At 42.9% G+C, this 21,422-nt stretch overlaps 2 long non-coding RNA genes across 2 annotated transcripts in view; one reads left to right on the top strand and one right to left on the bottom strand.

Annotated features, from left to right (window-relative positions):
* The window catches only part of LOC122465933, a 240,986-nt gene that overhangs the window by 76,268 nt on the left and 143,296 nt on the right, over positions 1 to 21,422 (top strand). The window contains exon 2 of the long non-coding RNA XR_006291082.1: positions 5,758 to 5,830. This is a non-coding gene — a long non-coding RNA (uncharacterized LOC122465933). The remainder of the gene's footprint in view (positions 1 to 5,757; positions 5,831 to 21,422) is intronic.
* Positions 1 to 21,422, bottom strand: part of LOC122465932 — a 196,777-nt gene that overhangs the window by 118,984 nt on the left and 56,371 nt on the right. The window lies entirely within an intron of this gene.

Here is a 21,422-nt window from a genome sequence, read left to right as displayed (position 1 = left end):
TTCTAATGCTTTTAGAAAAAAAACTTTGTATTTCGTACTCCATACTTTATTCCTTCCCTCTTTTTCTTCTGTGGTAGAATCATAGGACTGGAAGGGACCTCGAGAGGTCATCTATTCCAGTCCCCTGCATTCATGGCAGGACTCGGAATTATCTAGACCATCCCTGATAAGTATTCGTCTACCTTGCACTTAAAAGTCTCCAATGATGGAGATTCCACAACCTCCCTTGGCAATTTATTCCAGTGCTTCACCATCTGACAGTTAGGAAGTTGTTCCTAATGTCCAACCTAAACCTCCCTTGTTGCAATTTAAGCCCATTGCTTCTTGTCCTATTCGCAGGAGTTAAGAACATTTTTTTTCCCCTCCTCCTTGTAACAACCTTTTATGTACTTGAAAAGTGTTATCCTGTCCCCTCTCAGTCTCCTATTTTCCAGACTAAACAAACCCATTTTTTTCAATCTTCCCTCATACGTCATATTTTCTAGACCTTTAATGCTTTTCGTTGCTCTTCTCTGGACTTTTTCTAATTTGTCCACATGTTTCCTGAACCTTGGCACCCAGAACAGGGGACAGTACTCCAGTTGAGGCCTAACCAGCGTGGAGTAGAGCAGAAGAATTATTTCTCGTGTCTTGCTTACAACACTACTGTTAATATATCCCAGAATTATGTTTGCTTTTTTTGCAAGTGTTACACTGTTGACAAGAGGCGGATTAATGATTTTGCTGCCCCTAGGCCCTGAAATAATTGTGGCCCCCAAGCCCCAGCTCACCTCCGCTCTGCCTCCTCCTCTGAGTGCGCCGCTGGGTCCTGCTTCTCCCCTCTCCCCGCCAGTGCTTGTGCGGCAAACAGCTTCGCGAAGGAGGGGGGAAGAGGGAGGAACGCGGAGTGCTTCGGAGAGGAGGCGGGGCCGGGGCGTGGATTTGGGGAAGGGGACCGATAGGGGCAGGGAGGGGGCAGGGAAGGGGTGGAGTTGGGGTGGGGCCGGGGGCGGAGGGCGCGAACTGGCGCCTGGGGAAGCAGCCTCTGGCTGCTATTAGAAATTTGCCGCCCCTTCAAATTTGCTGCCCTAGGGGTAGACGTTAATACGCCGTTGCTGTTGACTCATAGTTAGCTTGTGGTCCACTATGACCCCCAGATCTTCAAGTCTGGTCTCTGTGCTAATCTCATATATTATATATAATGTTATAAAAGGCATGCTACACCTGTAAGATCCTAGTTAAAAACTATTGCATAATTAATCACATATGAGAGTGCTTGGTTGATCAGACTTGTTAATAAATGTATCTTATGGTGATTGTCTAGTTTTATTATATTATGAACATTTCACATAACTATCCTGATGCATACTAATAGATTAAAATAATATTGTTGTGTTTAGAAAGAGGTTATGGAACAATTATTTTGGTTTGAGTATGGAGTTACACAATCCACTGGCTGTCATACCTATATATTCTTTTGGCCACCTGGTATGAGGTTCCTTTTTTTTTTTTTTTTTAAAGGCTTGCTCCTCTAAACAAGCCAAATATGTGCAGTGCAGAGTGAGTTTGAAAAGTGGTCTAGTAGTAGCCTATAAAATATGGACAATCCATTCAGTATAACATAGAGTCATAGACTTTAAGGTGAGAAGGGACCATTATGATCGTCTAGTCTGACCTCCTGCACAACGCAGGCCACAGAATCTCACCCACCCACTCCTGTAACAACCCCCTAACCTATGTCTGAGCTATTGAAGTCCTCAAATCATGGTTTAAAGACTTCAAGGTGCAGAGAATCCTCCAGCACGTGACCCATGCCCCACGCTGCAGAGGAAGGCGAAAAACCCCCAGGGCCTCTGCCATTCTGCCCCGGAGGAAAATTCCTTCCCGACCCCAAATATGGCAATCAGCTAAACCCTGAGCATGTGGGCAAGACTCACCAGCCAGACACCCAGGAAAGAATTCTCTGTAGTAACTCAGATCCCACCCCATCTAACATCCCATCACAGGCCATTGGGCATATTTACGGCTAATAGTCAAAGATCAATTAATTGCCAAAATTAGGCTATCCCATCATACCATCCCCTCCATAAATTTATCAAGCTTAGTCTTGAAGCCGGATATGTCTTTTGCCCCCACTGCTTCCCTTGGAAGGCTATTCCAGAACTTCACGCCTCTGATGGTTAGAAACCTTCGTCTAATTTCAAGTCTAAACTTCCTGATGGCTAGTTTGTATCCATTTGTTCTTGTGTCCACGTTGGTACTGAGCTTAAATAATTCCTCTCCCTCTCTGGTATTTATCCCTCTGATATATTTATAGAGAGCAATCATATCTCTCCTCAGCCTTCTTTTGGTTAGGCTAAACAAGCCAAGCTCTTTGAGTCTCCTTTCATAAGACAGGTTTTCCATTCCTCGGATCATCCTAGTAGCCCTTCTCTGTACCTGTTCCAGTTTGAATCCATCTTTCTTAAACATGGGAGACCAGAACTGCACACAATATTCCAGATGATCTAGTTCACCGGTGCCTTGGATAATGGTACTAACACTTCCTTATTCCTACTGGAAATACCTCTCCTATGCATTCCAAGACCACATTAGCTTTTTCTATGGCCATATGACGTTGGCGGCTCATACACATACTCTGATCAACCAATACTCTGAGGTCCTTCTTCTCCTCTGTTACTTCTAATTGATGCGTCCCCAGCTTATAACAAAAAATTGTTGTTATTAATCCCTAAATGCATGACCTTGCACTTTTCACTATTAAATTTCATCCTATTACTATAACTCAAGTTTACAAGGTCATCCAGATCTTCCTGTATGATATCCTGGTCCTTCTTTGTATTGGCAATACCTCCCAACTTTGTGTCATCTGCAGACTTTATTAGCACACTCCCACTTTTTGTGCCAAGGTCAGTAATAAAAAGATTAAATAAGATTGCTCCCAAAACCAATCCCTGAGGAACTCCACTATTAACCTCCCTCCAGCCTGACAGTTCACCTTTTAGTATGACCCATGATCCCCTTTAACCGGTTCCTTATCCACCTTTCAGTTTTCATATTGATCCCCATCTTTTCCAATTTAGCTAATAATTCCCCATGTCGAACCTTCCAAAAATCAAGGTAAATTAGATCCACTGAGTTTCCTTTGTCTAAAAAATCTGTTACCTTCTCAAAGAACGAGATCAGGTTGGTTTGGCACAATTTACCTTTTGTAAAACCATGTTGTATTTTGTCCCAATTACCATTGACCTCAATGTCCTTAACTACTTTCTCCTTCAACGTTTTTTTCAAGATTGTGCATAATACAGATGTCAAACTAACAGGCCTGTAGTTACCTAGATTGCTTTTTTTCCCTTTCTTAAAAATAGGAACTATGTTAGCAATTCTCCAGTCATACGGTACAACCCCTGAGTTTACGGATTCATTAAAAATTCTTGCTAATTGCCTTGCAATTTCATGTGCCTGTTCCTTTAATATTCTTGGATGAAGATTATCCGGGCCCCCCGATTTAGTCCCATTAAGCTGTTTGAGTTTTGCTTCTACCTCAGATGTGGTAATATCTACCTCCATATCCTCATTCTCATTAGTCATCCTGCCATTATCCCTAAGCTCCTCATTAGCCTCATTAAAGACTGAGGCAAAGTATTTGTTTAGATATTGGGCCATTTCTAGATTATCCTTGACCTCCACTCCATCCTCAGTGTTTAGCTGTCCCATTTCTTCTTTTTTTGTATTCTTCTTATTTATATGGCTATAGAACCTTTTACTATTGGTTTTAATTCCCTTTGCAAGGTCCAACTCTACATGGGGTATGTCTACACTATGAAATTAGGTCGAATTTATAGAAGTCGGTTTTTTAGAAATCTCACTCTCCTGAGGATAACACAGAGAGATAAAGAACACCAGTAAACATACACTGCAATGCTTTGTTGTACAATGATTCCCGAGTACGTGTTACTGGCCTGGAGTGGTAAAGTGTCGTACCATGGAGGACGCAATAAGGCTGCCCTCCCCAGAAACCTTTTGCAAAGGCTTTGGGAGTACATCCAGGAGAGCCGCGAATTCCAGGGCAAATTAATCCTTTCACATGCTTGCTTTTAAACCATGTATAGTATTTTAAAAGGTACACTCAGCGGAGGTCCCTTCTCCGCCTGCCGGGTCCAGGAGGCAGCCTTGGGTGGGTTCGGGGGGTACTGGCTCCAGGTCCAGGGTGAGAAACAGTTCCTGGCTGTCGGGAAAACCGGTTTCTCCACTTGCTTGCTGTGAGCTATCTACAACCTCCTCCTCCTCCTCCTCCTCCTCATCTTCTTCTTCTTCTTCTTCGTCCCCAAAACCTGCTTCCATGTTGCCTCCATCTCCATTGAAGGAGTCAAACAACATGGCTGGGGTAGTGGTGGCTGAACCCCCTAAAATGGCATGCAGCTCATCATAGAAGTGGCATGTTTGGGGCTCTGACCCGGAGCGGCCATTCGCCTCTCTGGTTTTCTGGTAGGCTTGCCTCAGCTCCTTAAGTTTCACGCGGCACTGCTTCGGGTCCCTGTTATGGCCTCTGTCCTTCATGCCCTGGGAGATTTTGACAAAGGTTTTGGCATTTCGAAAACTGGAACGGAGTTCTGATAGCATGGATTCCTCTCCCCATACAGCGATCAGATCCCGTACCTCCCGTTCAGTCCATGCTGGAGCTCTTTTGCGATTCTGGGACTCCATCATGGTCACCTCTGCTGATGAGCTCTGCATGGTCACCTGCAGCTTGCCACGCTGGCCAAACAGGAAATGAGATTCAAAAGTTCGCAGTTCTTTTCCTGTCTACCTGGCCAGTGCATCTGAGTTGAGAGCGCTGTCCAGAGTGGTCACAATGGAGCACTCTGGGATAGCTCCTGGAGGCCAATACCGTCGAATTGTGTCCACAGTACCCCAAATTCGACCCGGCAAGGCTGATTTAAGCGCTAATCCACTTGTCAGGGGTGGAGTAAGGAAATCGATTTTAAGAGCTCTTTAAGTCGAAATAAAGGGCTTCATCGTGTGGACGGGTGCAGCTCTCCCAACCATCTCCCCCAAATTCCTAGTTTAAAGCTCTCTTAATCAGTTGTGCCAGCCTCCATCCTAGAAGTCTATTTCCCTCCCTAGTCAGGTGAAGTCCATCCCGAGAGAACAGTCCTCTGTACATGAATGCCTCCCAGTGGCCATACATCCCAAAGCCCTCCTTATAGCACCACTGCCTGAGCCATCTGTTGATCATCATAATCTTGTCACAGCTTTGTTGCCCTTCTCTAGGAACAGGCTGAATCCCACTGAAAATCACCTGAGCCTTGATTTCCTTAAGCATCTTCCCCAGCCTGGTATAGTCTCCCTTGATATGTTCCAGTGAGAATCTAGCCGTATCATTTGTTCCCACATGAAGTGTGGATTACTGGTGTTCTAAATGGGCTGGATAACAATACTGCTACTGAAGTGTTCATTATTGTCACCAGGGTGATAGTAGACAATATAACAAATAAGACATAGAGGCTCAAATTCGGCATACAGGAATCATGTAATGGTCAAAATATTCTGTTTTTACCCACCATTCACTTCATTACAGCTCTGCTTACATTACATTGTTCTGTTATTCTGCTTAATCTGATATCTTGGCAGATGGTGTGCTGAATGTAATTAAGTTGTTTGAAACCTGGTTTATATAAAGATATTACCAGCTTTGAGTTAATAAAAGTAGATAGTTTTGCCATTTACATTACAGTCCAACGTATTGGCCTTTTTTCTCTCTCTTTTTTTCATTAGTGGCTGGCGCACGTTCCCTCCGAAGATGAGTCAAGACAGACATAGTCAAGCAACACACCAGTTTATCAGTCAGGTCTGTATTATAAATTCCACAAGGCCTGGGTTTCTCTTCAAATATTTTGGTAAAGAATTGGGACATGCTGTTCGTTATATTAAAAATTATTTGATTTGACCTGCATTTCTCTAAATTTTGTTGGTAATAATAACATTATACTTTTTTTACAACAATTTTAATTTTTCAATCATCCCTCTTCTCTAAGGCCCTGATTCAGAAAGGTACTGAACCACACGTTTAATTTTAAGCACAGGCTTAAACACTTTGCTGAACCAAGGCCTGCTGGTTTCAGACCAGGCATCTGATTTTGCCCACTTATTCATGTGAGTAGGCCCAGATTGAGCAAACCATTCCTGTTAGCATGACACTTTAAGAATATGGTTAAGTCCCATTGGAACTTACACACGTGTAAAATTAATCATGTTCTTAAGTGCTTTGCTGAATTTCCCCATTGAGGTCAGTGAGACTATTTGTGTAAGGGGGTTCAGAAGTGGGCCTTAATTTAAAAAAAAAAGTCTGAAAAATTATGAGGCCATGTGATTATTGCAAAGATGCCAATGAAGAAACAAAAGCAATGGACAAATAAAATTCTCTTCTGAAAATGCTTTTACATTATTATCTTTAAGAGAGTCTACAGGAAACAATTACATCATGGTCTTATTTCCACTGTGGTACTTGGGTAAACATGAATCATTTCACATAGTAGTTTTTCAATTACCAATCATGCATTCTTATATTTGCTTTGTGGCCCCTTTTCCACATTGCAATCAACATAGGCTTTATTCTAAAAACAAATAAATAATGAATAAGAGCATGTTGATCCTTTTGGAACAAGAATTCCACTGTTATTTCTCTTCTCTTCAGAAAACCATGAAAAATACAGTAGATGAAATATGAATACTTAAAGTAAATAGCACAGTCAATCCCAAAAGGAACAAGTACTCTGAGATCTACTCGTCAAATATTGTGGATCTTACCCTTGATAGTTCTGTGTTTGTTTTGAAAATGAGTCAAAGTAACCTCAGGAAGTATATTTGTTAATAGACTCAAACTTTTTGAGCTTAGCTTTCTGGGTGCTCCATTGTTGTAACCACATGGCTGTTTGAAAGTGGAAATAGATAATAATAGGAGAAAGAAATTCTCTCTTTATTTTGTTCTACATGCTAACGATTTTTCCTCTAGTTTTGGTTGGTTCCTTTGTGGGAGTTTGTGTTCTGGGGCTTCACCTGAAGTACAATGGCCTACATGTTTAGAAATGTCTAGCCGTTTTGAATGCTTCCGTTTTTGGCTGCCCAACATGGGACAATTAAGAGGGAAGGTGCTCAACACTTTTAGAAAATTATGTCCCTTTAGGGTGCATTAAAGGGGTATCCAAAACCTGAGACATCCAATTTGAAACTCTTTTTACAAGTTAAGCTAGTATTTTCTAATTCAGATTGTGAGGCACAGAATCATAAAATATAAAGCCAGAGAGCGTTCCAGTGAGAGGACAGTGAGACCTAAACCTAGAAATGAGAGTTGGTTGGAGAATGGACATTTTTTCCCAGTGTTGTCCAATTTGTCAAGTACAATTTCACAATTATGAGAAATGTTAACAAGCTCTCTTAGAAACCAGAACATCTTGGGCCTAATTCCACCTACTCAGATAAATGATCCCATTAAAGTCATGGGTCTTCTAGTGGGCATACAACGATCAGGATTCGATTCTATTCGTCATGACAGCGTTATGAGACATATTGGATCTGATTCTGCACCTTGTGCGACCATTCACACCCAGACAAAAGATGTAAACTGCTACCAATTGGAATGATGGTTTCACACCAGCTTTGTACAGATGTAAATGACTACCCAACACAGTGGAGAATCTGGGTGCTAAACACTAACCTGTGTGTGCCTTTTAGCTATAGTTGAACTCTGGTTTACTCAGAAATACAGGAAACCCTTACATGATTCCCTTCCCCCACTGTTAATGTGAAAATATTACTGTTGGTCAAATATGACTGAAGCATTTGGGGCATAATACTGGTTATTAATCCAATGCTAATAACTTGTGAGAGCAAGATGAATTACCAAGATGAATAATAGGAATGTCAGCCCAGATTCTCTACACTTGTACCAGCCATCTTGTGTCTCACTTTGTGCCCTGCATGGCCCTTAGCAATGTAGTGAATCTCTTAGCTAGTGTACAGTCAGCTCTTAAGCCAGCCCTCCCTCCAAACTCTGCCATAAGGGCTGTGTTTGAGATGGGGCAAAGTGAATTGGCAGAGCACAATTGTACAACGGATGTGTGGTCCGGGAGAGACATTAGCAGGTTGATGTGAGTATCCCCAAAGCCACAGGCTGACGAGTTGGGATTAATGTAGATGCAACATGAGAATCAGGGAGGTATAACATGGTCCCTGATGCCCTCCCCTCTTCTATCTCCTGGAGTATATCACAATACTTGAGAGCAGGAGAGTCATAGGTTTGTTACAGTGGACACTAGCATAGGCAGCAGTCCAAGGAGGGTGGTCCGGTCCGGTATGCTGTACCAGCAAGGTATGTACAGCTGGTATGGTGTACCGGAAAGAGGAGCAGCAGAAGGTGGGGCTGCTGGGCAGCCCCACACCCACAGCTCCTTCAGCACAGCTGTACTGCTCCCAGCCCTTTCATGCGGGGTCTCTTCCATCTGTACAGCAGCCCCGGAGGAGGAGCTGTGGGTGCGGGGCTGCCCGGTGGCCCCTTGTTCTGTTCCTTTTCCCACTGTAGAACCGCAGGGCTCTCCCGGGAACTGCAGCGGGGAAAGGAGCTCTGGCACGGCTGCTGTGTGGCCCCCAGCCCCGCCCCCACCAGTCCTGTCCTCTGGCGGGGCTGGCTGCTGTACCCAACAGACATAGGAGACCCTGCGTGGAGGGGCTGGGGGCAGTACAGGAGCTGGAGAAGGAGGAGGAGGAGGTGCAGGCGTGGGGCCACCCAACGGCCCCATGTTCTGCTTCTCTAGCGCAGTGGGAGGAGGACAGAGCCCCTCTTCCCCCCCTCCAGGTAAGGGGGGTGGATCACGGACGGGGAGAGCATGGGGGCTGGGGGCGGGGAGGAGTCACGTGGAGGGTCACATGAGGAGGCCACGTGCCCACCATGCTGCCCCCCTGTACTGGTAAGAAATGGATTCCACTTGCACCGCTGAGCGCAGGTCTATGTTTATGGTGGTGTGCAGAGTATACACACTGCACACCCAGCTCGCAGGGATACAAAGAGCAGTGTAGACCACAAGGCATGTCTTAAGTGAGTAGAATAGTGCACCTTCCACTCCTGAACTCTAGGTATGTACTCTACATGGGTTCTGTACACACGCACAAGGAGTGCCTCCTCTGTCCTCATTGCTGTTTTTTTTAGCAGGGAAGAGTCCCACTGTCTCCCATCTGGTGGAGCCTTTCCTTGATGCCAGAGACTTCCAACGGTCTGGAGAAAGGCTCCGGCAGCTCCCCGCTGCAGGGAAAGGCTCCAGCAGAGGGGAACTGCCAGAGCCTCTCCCTGCCACAGAGAAAGACTCTGGCAGGAGGGAAAGGCTCCACACTGCGTTCCCCCTACTGGAGCCTTTCACTGCTGTGTGTAGCTGCATGCCTCAATGAGTGTGGATACAATTCGTTTTTCACTGCTGCATGTAGCTATGCATACCTTACATGCCACCTCAGGTGTAGACATGGTTATAGAATCAGAGGACTGGAAAGGATCTTGAGAGGTCATCTAATCCAGTGGTTTTCAACTGGGGTATGCATCCCTTTGAGGGTACGCACAGGTTTTCCGGGCAGTACATCAACTCAGCTGGATATTTGCCTAATTTTACAACAGTCTACATAAAAAGCACGAACAAAGTCAGTACAAACTAAAATTTCCTGCAGACACAATGAGAAGGTGAGTAATTTTTCAGTAATAATGCGCTGTGACACTTTTGTATTTATATGTCTGATTTTTGTAAGCAAGCTGTTTTTAAGTGAGGTGGCAGGACTCATGTCAGGACTAAGTATTATCTGGACCATCCCTGCCAGGTGTTTGTGTAACCTGCTCTTAAAAAATCTCCAATGATTGAGATTCCACAACCTTCCTAGGCAATTTATTCCAGTGCTTAACTATCCTGACAGTTCGGAAGTTTTACCTAATATCCAACCTAAACCGCCCTTGCTGCAATTTAAGCCTATTGCTTCTTGTCCTATCCTCAGAGATTAATGAGAACATATGCTTTACTTACTGTGATTTACTTTACTTGAGTAATCCCTCTGAAGTCAATGGGGGAATACTCACATGCTTAAGTACTTTGTGGGATCAGGCCTTACGCAGCCATTTAATATAACTTTTTTTCAATGAATAAAACTAAACAGGAAGTATAATCCTTTAGGTAAAATATGCTTCAGTTAGAATAATCCTAAATCTCATAATGTTATGCCCAAAAGATTTAATCAGACAGGCAGCAAGGGTATTATTGAGGGCGGGTGTATGTGTGTGTGTATGGGAGAACAAGAAGAACAAGTGCATATTATTGCCAACACACTGTAGAAGATTACCAGCAACAAGTGTTTGAATTATGGAAAGGTAAGCAAGGAAAATCTTTGTTAATCAGGTTTAACCAACAGCAGGGAAACAGAGCCCTTATTAATTTATCTTAGGTAGAAAATATTAACAGTATGTTGTTACATATTAGATTTTTGGATACCATGACGGCAAAAGAGATAAAAACAAAGAAACTAGAATCGCTATTCTAAATTGTTTTGGGATTTTAATAATACTCTACTTGACTTGAAAAGCAAGTGCCAGTTTTCAAAGGGTGATGATAAAAGGCCCATAGACACAAATACTTGAGGCATTTTTAATATGTTCTGAACTCTATTTTCTACATCAGATATTGGCAGATACTAGAGTGCTGCCTTGTCCATGTCTGTAGGTAACTGTGTACTGCATCATTAGTCCCTCCAGCACCCCCTCTGCACAACTAATCTGTATTCATGTTCCTTCACTATTATTCCAAGAAGTAAAATATTTCAGAGTGATTGTGAGAAAGATGGCAAGAATTGAGCAGCAGAGGAATACTTGTATGCCGGTAGGCGTCTTTAAAATTTCACAGGTATGGTGGTGAGCTTGCAATTTGTAGAAAGCAAAAACTTCCTGGAATGGAATCTGGACAGTGCTTTTCCCCAGCTTCCCAAGGTGATGATAACTAGGCCTTTTAGCTAAGATCAAGAACATAGAACACATCACATCGGCAATACCAGGAGGGGTGGGCTGGAGCGTCGATGAGAAGCGCAGTCAGGAAAGTAACTGAAGTACTTTCCTCATGGATTGTATTTTCTAAATGGACAACCTACCTAATTCTCAATTACTGAGGGACAATCTCCACTCATTGATATATTTTGCTTTCCATAACCACATCTCTGTACAACATTTCATGAGTGATGTATCTGAGTATTCGAATTCTAATATCTAACCTGTATTGTTAAATCTATTGACCTAAATGTGGGTTATTGCTGATTATGTACTCTATGTGTCATATGACTTTTAAAAACAAACTTTGTATTTGTGGATAATCTAAGCACTATACCCAGATGTACAGACACTCTTTTCTCAACCTATGTATTATGCAATTTTTTTTAACATTAGCTTTAATAATTTTTTAAAAATCTGTTCTGATCAGTCTGATTCATGATACATCCTTTATCTGAAGACTGTGGTTTCCAGTAGCTCTTTTCCATCTCTAACTTTTATACTTCTGTGGTTCCCCAAGTCAAATGACTTCTACTAGAGAGGTGTAGGCTAACCCAAAAGTGAAAGTAGCTATATTATTCCTTTCACATCTGTTTAGTATTACAGGTGGGCTCAGAATCTGGGTCCCAGATAATGATTTTGTTTCTGCAAAGCTTCATTAATTAAATTTTGACATCCTAAAATGAAACCAAGAGACAGTTTGAGTCTGGGTGCAATTTATCAAATAAAATGTTCTGGTGTTGGAGAAAGACCTATCTCATCCAGAACCCTGGCTGTGAATCTCACTGAACACTGTGGGATGATAGTTGGAATTCAAACCCATATCTGATTTTTCCAGGTGGCCTTTACTTCTGTAATGGACTGACACAAAACCCTTGTTCTAAAAACCCCTTCCCTGAGGTGAGGGTGGTCTGAATTTGCCGCTGGGGCCTTTATTTTCTTTTGGCATATTTCTAATTTTAGGCTTGGGGATCCTGAGATGAAATCTTGTGCAGATGAGTGGAGACACAGACAACAATGGAAAGCATTGGGTTTTTTTGATCAAAAAATACCTTTCTTGAAGGCGGCAAGCTTTGCCCAGAGACTGTAAATGTCGTATCTGTTGTCAGGTTACACGAGCCTTACAGGGGTGCACTTAGCTCTTTCGGGTCTCTTGTGAAGTGTTTCAAATAAGCTGAACTTCCATATTCTGAATTTGAGAGATAACATTCTTGGAATCTTTTCTACTACAGCAAGTGCTGTAATTGCAAAAAAACCAGATCTCTGTAAAACAAATCCAAGGCTGTCGTCTTACTTCTGAATGGTAAATTGCCACTGTAGTACTCAGAAAACGGAGACAACATCTTCTAACAGTAATTTCAACTGTCTGTGAGATAAGGCCACTGATTTCTTTAGGAAGGTAACAGCCTTCCCACCAAAGGCATGACATTTTCTATTTTGGTTTGTTTACTGAAATGTGTTTGTTGATAGATAAAAGAACACTTACATGTGTCTTCAAGATTTTTTTTTTTTTAATTTTGTACCATCAATCCTGTCTCATGAGAGCAATAATGGCTGGTTGGTTGTGAGAGCTATAAGGTCTGGCTGGGGAATCTCTGATGGATTTTACCCTCATCTGTTGTGACTTAAATGTAGTACACAAAAGAAGAGTTAATAGATCAGGGAAAGTATGCTGAGCTGCTTTCATATTACTTCTTGTTATATGTGTGGAACAGGATAAATAATACCACAACAACTCTGAATTTCCTTCCATAGTGGATTCAGACAGCTAGGAGATGCCATGAAAAATCGTTTGACTTATTCCTTTTTGGACCTTGCAATCTACTGTCAAACATTTCTCTACCAAAAATCTTGGAGCACAACTGAATTACCCTATATGAGTACCCAGGAGAACATTCTTTAGTTTCAATAGCATACAGGGACTTCATTCATTCCCTTTTATAATATGGTAGTTTGCTAATTAGTGAGTTTTATCCATGCTAAGCAAAGTTAAAGTGCCAAAAAAACACAAAGTGCCTAAAAAGAATGGACAGTAATAGCTTCCACCAACCCAGAGGCAGACCCCCTATTACATGGGTTCATTAAGTCTGTTCCGATATTGGACTCTCAGGCCGTCAAGCCTTTGCGGTTGAGCAGAAATGTTCCAAATGGCAAACAATTGCTACGGCCAATTGTCTGGCTAAGCGTTGAAGAAGAAGTAATAACTTTGACTAATAGAATCATTTTTTTCACTGTCTATAGCTAAAAATGTAATGGCATGATTAGGAACATGAAAAACACACGTTATAACTTAAGAATGCCCATACTGGGTCAGACCAATGGTTCATCTAGTGCAGTATCCGACTTCTGACAGTGGCCAGTGCCGGATGCTTCACAGGGAATGAACAGAACAGGGCAATTTCGAGAGATCCATCCCCTGTCATCCAGTCTCAGTTTCTGGCAGTCGGAGGTTTAGGGACACCCAGAGCATGGGGTTGCATCCCTCACCATCTTGGCTAATAGCTTTTGATGCACCTATCCTCCATAAACTTATCGAATAATTTTTTTGAACCCAGTTCTACTTTTGGCCTTCACAACATTCCTGGCAATGAGTTTCACAGATTGACCGTGTGTTGCATGAAGAAATACTTCCTTTTGTTTGTTTTAGACCTGCTGCCTATTAATTTCATTGGGTGACCCTATGGTTCTTGTGTTACGTGAAGAGGTAAATAACACTTCCCTTTTCCCATAGCATTCATGATTTTATAGACTTCTATCATGTCTCTCTTAGCCATGTCTTATCTAAGCTGAACAGCCCAAGTCTTTAATATCTCCTCATATGAAAGCTGTTCCGTACCCCTAATCATTTTTTTCTCTCTGTAGTTTTTCTAATTTTAGTTTCCCTTTTTAGAAAGGGAATGACCATCTTGATCAAAAACCTGGAGAAACCTTTGAACTGATCTAATTACCTGCTCACACCTGCACAGATTAAGTTCAGGCACAGATAACTCATTCCATAACAAGAAAGCTTCATGGCCCAACAAAGATGATGATTTCCATGTGTGAGTGAAGATTTAATTATTTCATGACCTCCCAAATTTTACAAGCTTTGTGCACCACAGGAAGGACTTTGAACATTTTTAATAATGGATCAGTGGCAGCCATACTGCAAAAATGATGCCCTAATGAGAGAGGCTGAATGAGCCCTATTGTACGTGTGTGCAGCTTCAATGATTTTTATGAGGTTGTATGGGTGTAAATTAGAGCAAAATTGGGGCAATGAAACTTAATGGTGCATAGAGCCTTGTGCAGGTCTGAATTTCAGCCATATTGAACATGGAACATGCACTATTGCTGGTAGAAAACTGGTATTTTTCACTGGAAATTTTGATTTATTAAATCTACAGTTTTGATAAACCCTGAAAACTGAAATGTTTAAAATATGTTTTGGTAAAAAAAAATATATATATATATATATACACACACACACACAGTTTCTGTTAAATACAAATAAAAATTCTGGTTCAGAAAACCAGAAATATATATATTACCGACAAACCAAAGGTTTTAAACAGAAAAATATTTGGTTTCAATTTCCAGTTTTTCATTAAAACAACAGAAAAAAACCCTCCTGTATTTTGGCAAAAAGGTCAAATTTATCCAAAAAAAGAATTCCAGTGACAACATTTCTACCAACTACACACAATGTTTCACCATGCCCGTTATCACTTAATTTTCCCTTTTAAGTTTTAGAGAAAGATGATATGACGCAATGCCCTGTTCATTAATTTCACTGCATCTAATCCTGTACCTAGATTTTAAGCACTTCATGGCTGGGATTTGGCTCCTGTTTTGTTCAGTTTACTCTGTTTGTTGTTTTACTGTTGAGAAGAGTAATGCAATCCCCTCCCCTGATTTCTTGTTGTTGTATTATTTCAATCAATAGAACAGCTCTAATAATTAAGTAACTAAAGGGGAGAGGGTGTGGGAAGGGACATGGATGGAAGAGCTAGTGAGGTTACTAGGACAGAATTAGAAGAAGAGTTTGCAGGCAAGGGTCAGAGAGGAGCAGGAGATCTCCTGGGAAGAAGAAGCGGCTAGATTAAAGGCTCACAGTAACAACAAGCACAATGAATGCCTTTGATCTGTGAATGCACCTGTTGCAGTTCCACGAAAGTAGCCTGACAGCGCTACTGGAAGGGTGCAGTCTAATTGCCAACCTTCAGCTTGCCCTTTGTCAAGTAGAGATCCTGTACTTTCAGATCTCTAATTCTGACATGAAATGCAGGTGTAAGCGCGAAGTATGTACTTGCAAGTGTTATTACCACTACCCATTTTACAGACCGATAACTGAGGCAAAGAGACTTGGTTGAGTCCTTAGGATGTATTAGAGTTTAGAACCAAGAGAGCTTCTGCTCTAACATCCGGAGCACAACTCTACACCCCTGTGCAGCACTCTCTTTGGTGGAGGTGCATAGTCATGGATTCACATTCACAGCCCAGAGTCGTAATCCAGCTGTGTAGTAGCACAGAAGGAGTCCCTGAGGAGCACAGCTCTCTTCAGAAGGCAGGGCCGTGGGCCTTCTTCTGTCTTGCGCCACCCATATAATAGCACCTGTACTAATATTACTGACAAATGGGCCTGTTGCTCTCAGGGTGGGGGAGAAGGCCAGTAGGATGAGTGTCACAGTGTACGATTATGGATCCATTACTGTCTATAAGATACATGCTTTTAAAAAAGTGAAACCTTAACAACATGTAATTTATTAAGTGATGGGGAGAGCATTTTGTAATAAACGAGAATTCATTATTCGTTTCCAATGCAGGGATACAGCCTATGTTAGGGCAGTTTAATATATTACAAATACAGCCATGGGGCATAATTGTGGTAAGAAATTGAATGGATTTGCTACTTGTTTCCTGCTGAAAAAATTGGATTCTAGGAAATAAACATTTAATTTAAATCTGTGTACCGACAATGTTGTTGATATTTAAGAGAATACCTAGGAAGCTGAGTTACAGTAATCACATCATTTGATTGTGGGCCTGTTTCCAAGTGTAGGCATCTTAAAGGGACATCCAAACACCCTGGCCTAAATTTTCAAAAGTGATTCATGGTTTTGAGTTTTCATTCTTGGTCACCCAAATTGAGATCCCTTAAAGGGGCTCGATTTTCAAAAGGCAACACTTTCTAAAACTACATCCCGGTTGATCTGGGATGGTCTCTCTACCCAGCATCATTCTATTTCTCCTGACCCTGTGGAAGACCCTCAAGAGCTGCTGCACAAGGATCAGCTCTGGGGGTGAGGAAGGGACTGCATGGTGGACTCTTCCTCTTTCTGAGACAGGGTGGGTGAGATAATATGTTTTACTGGATCATCTTCTGTTGGTGAGGGAGACAAGCTTTCGAGCTTACACAGAGCTCTTCTTCAGGCTTGGGAAACTTAATCGGAGTGTAACAGTTAAATACAAGGTGAGAAAGATTGTTTAGCATAGGTAGCTAACGCATTTTTCAATGGACCATTCCAGGTGAAGTGGGGCCTATGGGGAGTGAGTAAGTGAGAAAATGGTGATCCAAGTAACATTGTCTTGCTTGTTCTTCTCTTCTGCTGTCTGAAGCTCTACCCTGAGGGTAGGTGAGGAGCAGCCAGGAGAGCTAACAAGTGCATGACTCCTGCAGAATAGAAAGGGTTGATTAATTATGATAACGGGTACATTATCCATTTACTCTTAAACAGTCTGCTCACAGAAAAATTTCCCTTCAGCTTTGGATGGACTGTGCCTGGGTTATTTGTACTTGTGCCCTTGCATCTGTCTTTATGACCTCAACCCAGCTCCTTCCATGAAAACTAAATTCACTTTCAAAACAAAATTATTATTAGTTCATTTTGTCTTTTCCCCTTCACTTTAGAGCAACAGTTTAAAATTTAACAAAAGCTTCACTAGAAAATAACGAGAGCCCTGGATAGGTGATCGGGAATGAAAAGGAGAAAGGAGATTTCATTTGTTGGTGTCTAAAATCTGATTTGAACAAATATTGATTTTGAGCTGTAACAAAATTAAAGCAAGAGAAATAAATGTGCCAAGAAAAGGCTATGTGCCACCACGTATTTCTTTCTAGGTTTGTTCTGGAAATGGTTAAATGGTTTGTCAGGCAGCAAAAGCCCAAAACACTGTCAAAGCAATTTCAACTAATTTTTAAGTATTGATTACATTTATTGCTTCTAGCATTCAGGGAAGTAGGGTGCTTACATTTAAGGGAACAGATTTTAGGCCATCCATACTGTTCAGAAGTTAGTGAACATTAGGGGGATTACATGGAGGAGAATTGCAGTTTGACATATTATGGCTGTGGGAAAGAGCTATTTCCTCACTCTTACAATAAAAGTAGAAGAGAAATAAACAATGGGAATGAACTTTAACTTTTCCTCACTTTATTTAGTACTTAACTTTTTACCATAGACAGTTACTTCTTAAGTTATGGACCATATCCTTAGCTGACTGAAATTGACATACTTTCATTGACTCCAGTGACACCATTTACTTTAGTGGAGCTTCATCAATTTAAACCAGATAAGGATCTAGCCCTATACTTTAAGAGACTCAATAAAAATATTTTTCCAAACAATTCCCATTTATTTGAGTTAATATTTCATTGTTAGAGATTATGAAATATTAACAAGACACAAAAGGGGTCTCATTTGTTTGGTCGACAGTTTTCATTACAAGATCATTTGATGGAACAAATGAAAGCGAACAATTATTTTGCAAGAAGAGGTGTGTAAACATACTGTCAGATGGTTAAGACAATGACATTATATAGCAGTATGTGGGGAATTACAGATGTGATTCTCTTCGATTATAACAGAAATTGCATCCATAAATCTCCAATCACAGCCATGTAAATGTGTCCCTATAACTTATCTTGATCTTAAAAGTCGTTGAGAGCCTTCAGCTTCCATTGACATCAGAAGATTTGTTTATATTAAGAAAAGTGTGGAGTTAGCCAAGATGTTAAGGTAAAAGGTGTTAACCTGCATCTATAGTAAGGAAAATGTTATGGTTAGGTTGCTGTTCCCTAAGTTAGACAACCCTATAGGGAGTTGAAGGCCATTTGACACTTTGTGCTCAGTATTTTGCAAGATCGAGACCCTATGTGTACTCTATTATGTTGAAGTTCCCATCATCAATGTAAAGTTCAAGTGTTCAGATTTTAAGCTAGAGAAGTATAGGGTGGCTGGAAGATAGTAATGAGTTAGGGCTTCATCTCCTCTCATAGTTTACGTTCCAGTAGGTGGGGCCAGGATGTTAGGCTAACTGTATTTTCATTGTCATTTTAAGTGTCACCGGTGTATTCAGTGCTGTATGAGACAAGGGCGTCGGAGCCTTCCCAAAAGTGTGTGTGTGGGCGGGGGGGAGGGAGGAGGTAGGATGCCACTCCAACATCTCCTTACCCCCCCCCCCCACACCCAAAGCCCTGCCTCTGACCAAGCTGGAGTGGGGTGGGGAGCCTGGCCCCCTCCCTGCCTGGGGTGGGGCGAAAGCACCCCCCTGCCCATGTTCCCACCTCCCAGTCCCTCCGTGGTTCCCCACAGCTGCCTGCACGGTCTTAGCATGCTGGGCTGCGGCTCCGAGGTCCCCCTCGACTGGAGCTGGGTCGGGGAGAGCTGCACGGGCAGCTGTGGGGAGACGGCATGGACCCTTCACCTCCACCTGCTCTGGGCAGGGTGGGGAGGCCAGGGGGTAGGGACACAGGCTAGGGGCTGCTCTCAGTAGTCCCACACTGCAGGTAGGTGGAGGGTCCATCTGTGAGGGTCCCGCAATTGCCTGGGCTCCCCTCCCTGGCTGGGCTCCATGCTAGCCTGGCCTGGTGGTTGGGCCTCAGGGGGAATAGGAGAGGAAGGGGGTAGTGTCCGCCCCAGTGAAAAGTGGAGAGGCCAGCCCTGTCCACTTTCAAAAAGGGCCATCTTCCCCTGGCCTCCCCTATTCCAGCGCCACCAGTATGAGATCTAGCAAAAAATACAAACATTCCCCTCAGGAACTTCCAAATTAAGTACACAGAAAACACAAAACACAGCAGAAGTTCCTATTTTAGAGCATCATCTGGATAGGGTTGCCAACCCTCCCCATTTTGCTGGGAGACTCTCAGAATCAGGCTCTGTCTCCTGGAGGCTTCTGAAGCCAAACCAGGAGATTTTAGGCCACTAAGAGTCCTGTGGTGCAGCGGGGCTCCCTACCTGCCCTAGCCCCATGCCACTCACGGAAGCGGCTGGCACGTCCCTGTGGCCCCAGGGGTGGACAGGGGGTCTCCGTGTGCTGCCCCTGTCCTGAGCATTGACTCTCCAGCTCCCATTGCCTGGGAACTGCAGCCAATGGGAGCTGCAGGGGTGGTGCCTACAGGCAGTGTGCAGAGCCCCATGATCTGCCCCCCCAGAGACCGCAGGGACATGACAGCCGCTTCTGGGAGCAGTGCAGGGTCAGGGCAGGTAGGGAACCTGCTTTAGCCCTGCTGAGCTGCCAACTGGGAGCTTCCCAAAGTAAGCGCCACCTGGCTGAAGCCCGCACCGCTCATCCTCTCCCGCACCCCTGTCCCAGCCCAAAGCCCCCTTCTGGAGCCTGCACCCCCTTATGCACCCCAGCCTGGAGCCCCCTCCTGCAACCCATCCCCCTTCCCCAGCCCAGTGAAAGTGAGTGAGGGTGCGGGAGAGCGAGTGATGGAGGGAGGGAGGATGGAGTGAGCAGGGTGGGACCTCAGAGAAGAGGCAGGGATCAGGCAGGGCAAGGGTGTTTGGTTTGTGTGATTGGACAGTTGGCAACCCCAAATCTGGAAAGTGGTTTGTAGTGTTACTTTCAGTTGATGTAGATTAGCATTTGTGCATTTCCTGGGAGAAAAAGAGTTTTAAAGCAGGGACTTGTAAGTCAGTGCAGAGATTCTAAGAGAGGCGTGTCAGAGTCCCTGCATCGGTGATGAATGTGATTCCAGCTGCTGCATTCTGAATGGGGTGGAGGGGAGAGGTCCAGTGGTTAGGGCACTAGCCTAAGACTTGGAAGACCATGGTTCAAGTTCTTGGTCTGCTACAGACTCCCTGTGAGATCTTGGGCAAGTCACTTAGTTCTCTGTTGCAGTTCCTTGTGTGTAAAAGAGGGACAATAGCACTGCCTCATAGGTGTGTAGTGAAGATAAATACATTAAAGATTTTGAGGCCATTTAAATACCTAACAAATATTCCTTCCTTGATAATTACATCCTTCATCAGACTGAGAAGACTTGAGTATGGTTAGCGAGACTCCAAAAACTGAGGGTAATGATATAAATAGAAATGCTCTGAATTGTGAAAGACTGCAGGGATTGGTGGTTAGGTTCCATTAGATTGAGCATCTTCATTAATGAACTGGAAAAGTAGATAAACATTATGCTAATGATATTTCAAGATATTCAACGAGGAAGTGCTGCAAACCCCAGGGAGGTCAGAAAAATACTAAGGGATTTAGAAAAGTTAGAGATATGGATGAAAACAACAAAGTTAAATTAATGCGGTAAAATAAATGCTAATCCTATTCTAAATCCCTCTTCTCTGGTCTACTCATAGATTTCAGTACAAAAGGGACTGTAATGATCATCTAATCTGCCCTGCATAACACAGGGCACTGAGCCTCACCCGGGAATTCTTGACCATGTCCAATAATTTCTTGTTGAACCAAAGTATATCTCTTTGACAGCATCCAGTCTTGAATATCAAATTACTACTGCTTGCATTTCCTCCTGATTCACACCTTACTGTCTATATCTATATCTTTAGGATGGTACAAGGGGGTTATATTTAGGAGCAGTGAGATGAAATAAAGAAGGGGAAATTCTGCTGGATAGCAGAAAGAGAGGGAGCTGCTAGATTGCAGGGTATTCTTCCAGAAAAGGAGGTGGAAACTCACTTGGGAGCTTAGAGAGAGATGACAAGTGCTCTGTCTGATTTCTAATTTCCCAGTTTGATTCCTGCCATTCTGTCCCTGTCTAGACGAGGAAAATGGACCATTGCAAACAATGGTTGTCAGCAACAGGCCTCCCTGGTATTGAAAATGGATTAATTGCTAGTGTACATAGCTTGTGTGCAGGGTTAGTGTAGCCATGTCAGTCCCAGGATATTAGAGACACAAGGTGGATGGGCTGTAGATAAGGAAAGACTGGTTTCAACAGCCATTATAGAAAGAAGATGGGTCTTGCCTACGGTGCAAAACTTTGTCCTTGATTTACAGCACTGGAGTAGCTGCGTGGTGTTAGCGGCTCACAATACAATAAGCGCTACTACAGCTTGGGCTCAGAAATGAGAGCACCCGGTCAGAAAATGCAGCCACAGCTATAAATTTTGTTTACATTACACCATTTCTCAGACTAGTTCAGCTT

The sequence above is a fragment of the Chelonia mydas genome, chromosome 5 (genome assembly GCF_015237465.2).
Source record: "Chelonia mydas isolate rCheMyd1 chromosome 5, rCheMyd1.pri.v2, whole genome shotgun sequence".
Classification (NCBI taxonomy): domain Eukaryota; kingdom Metazoa; phylum Chordata; order Testudines; family Cheloniidae; genus Chelonia; species Chelonia mydas.
This window is presented reverse-complemented; position numbering and strand designations above follow the sequence as displayed.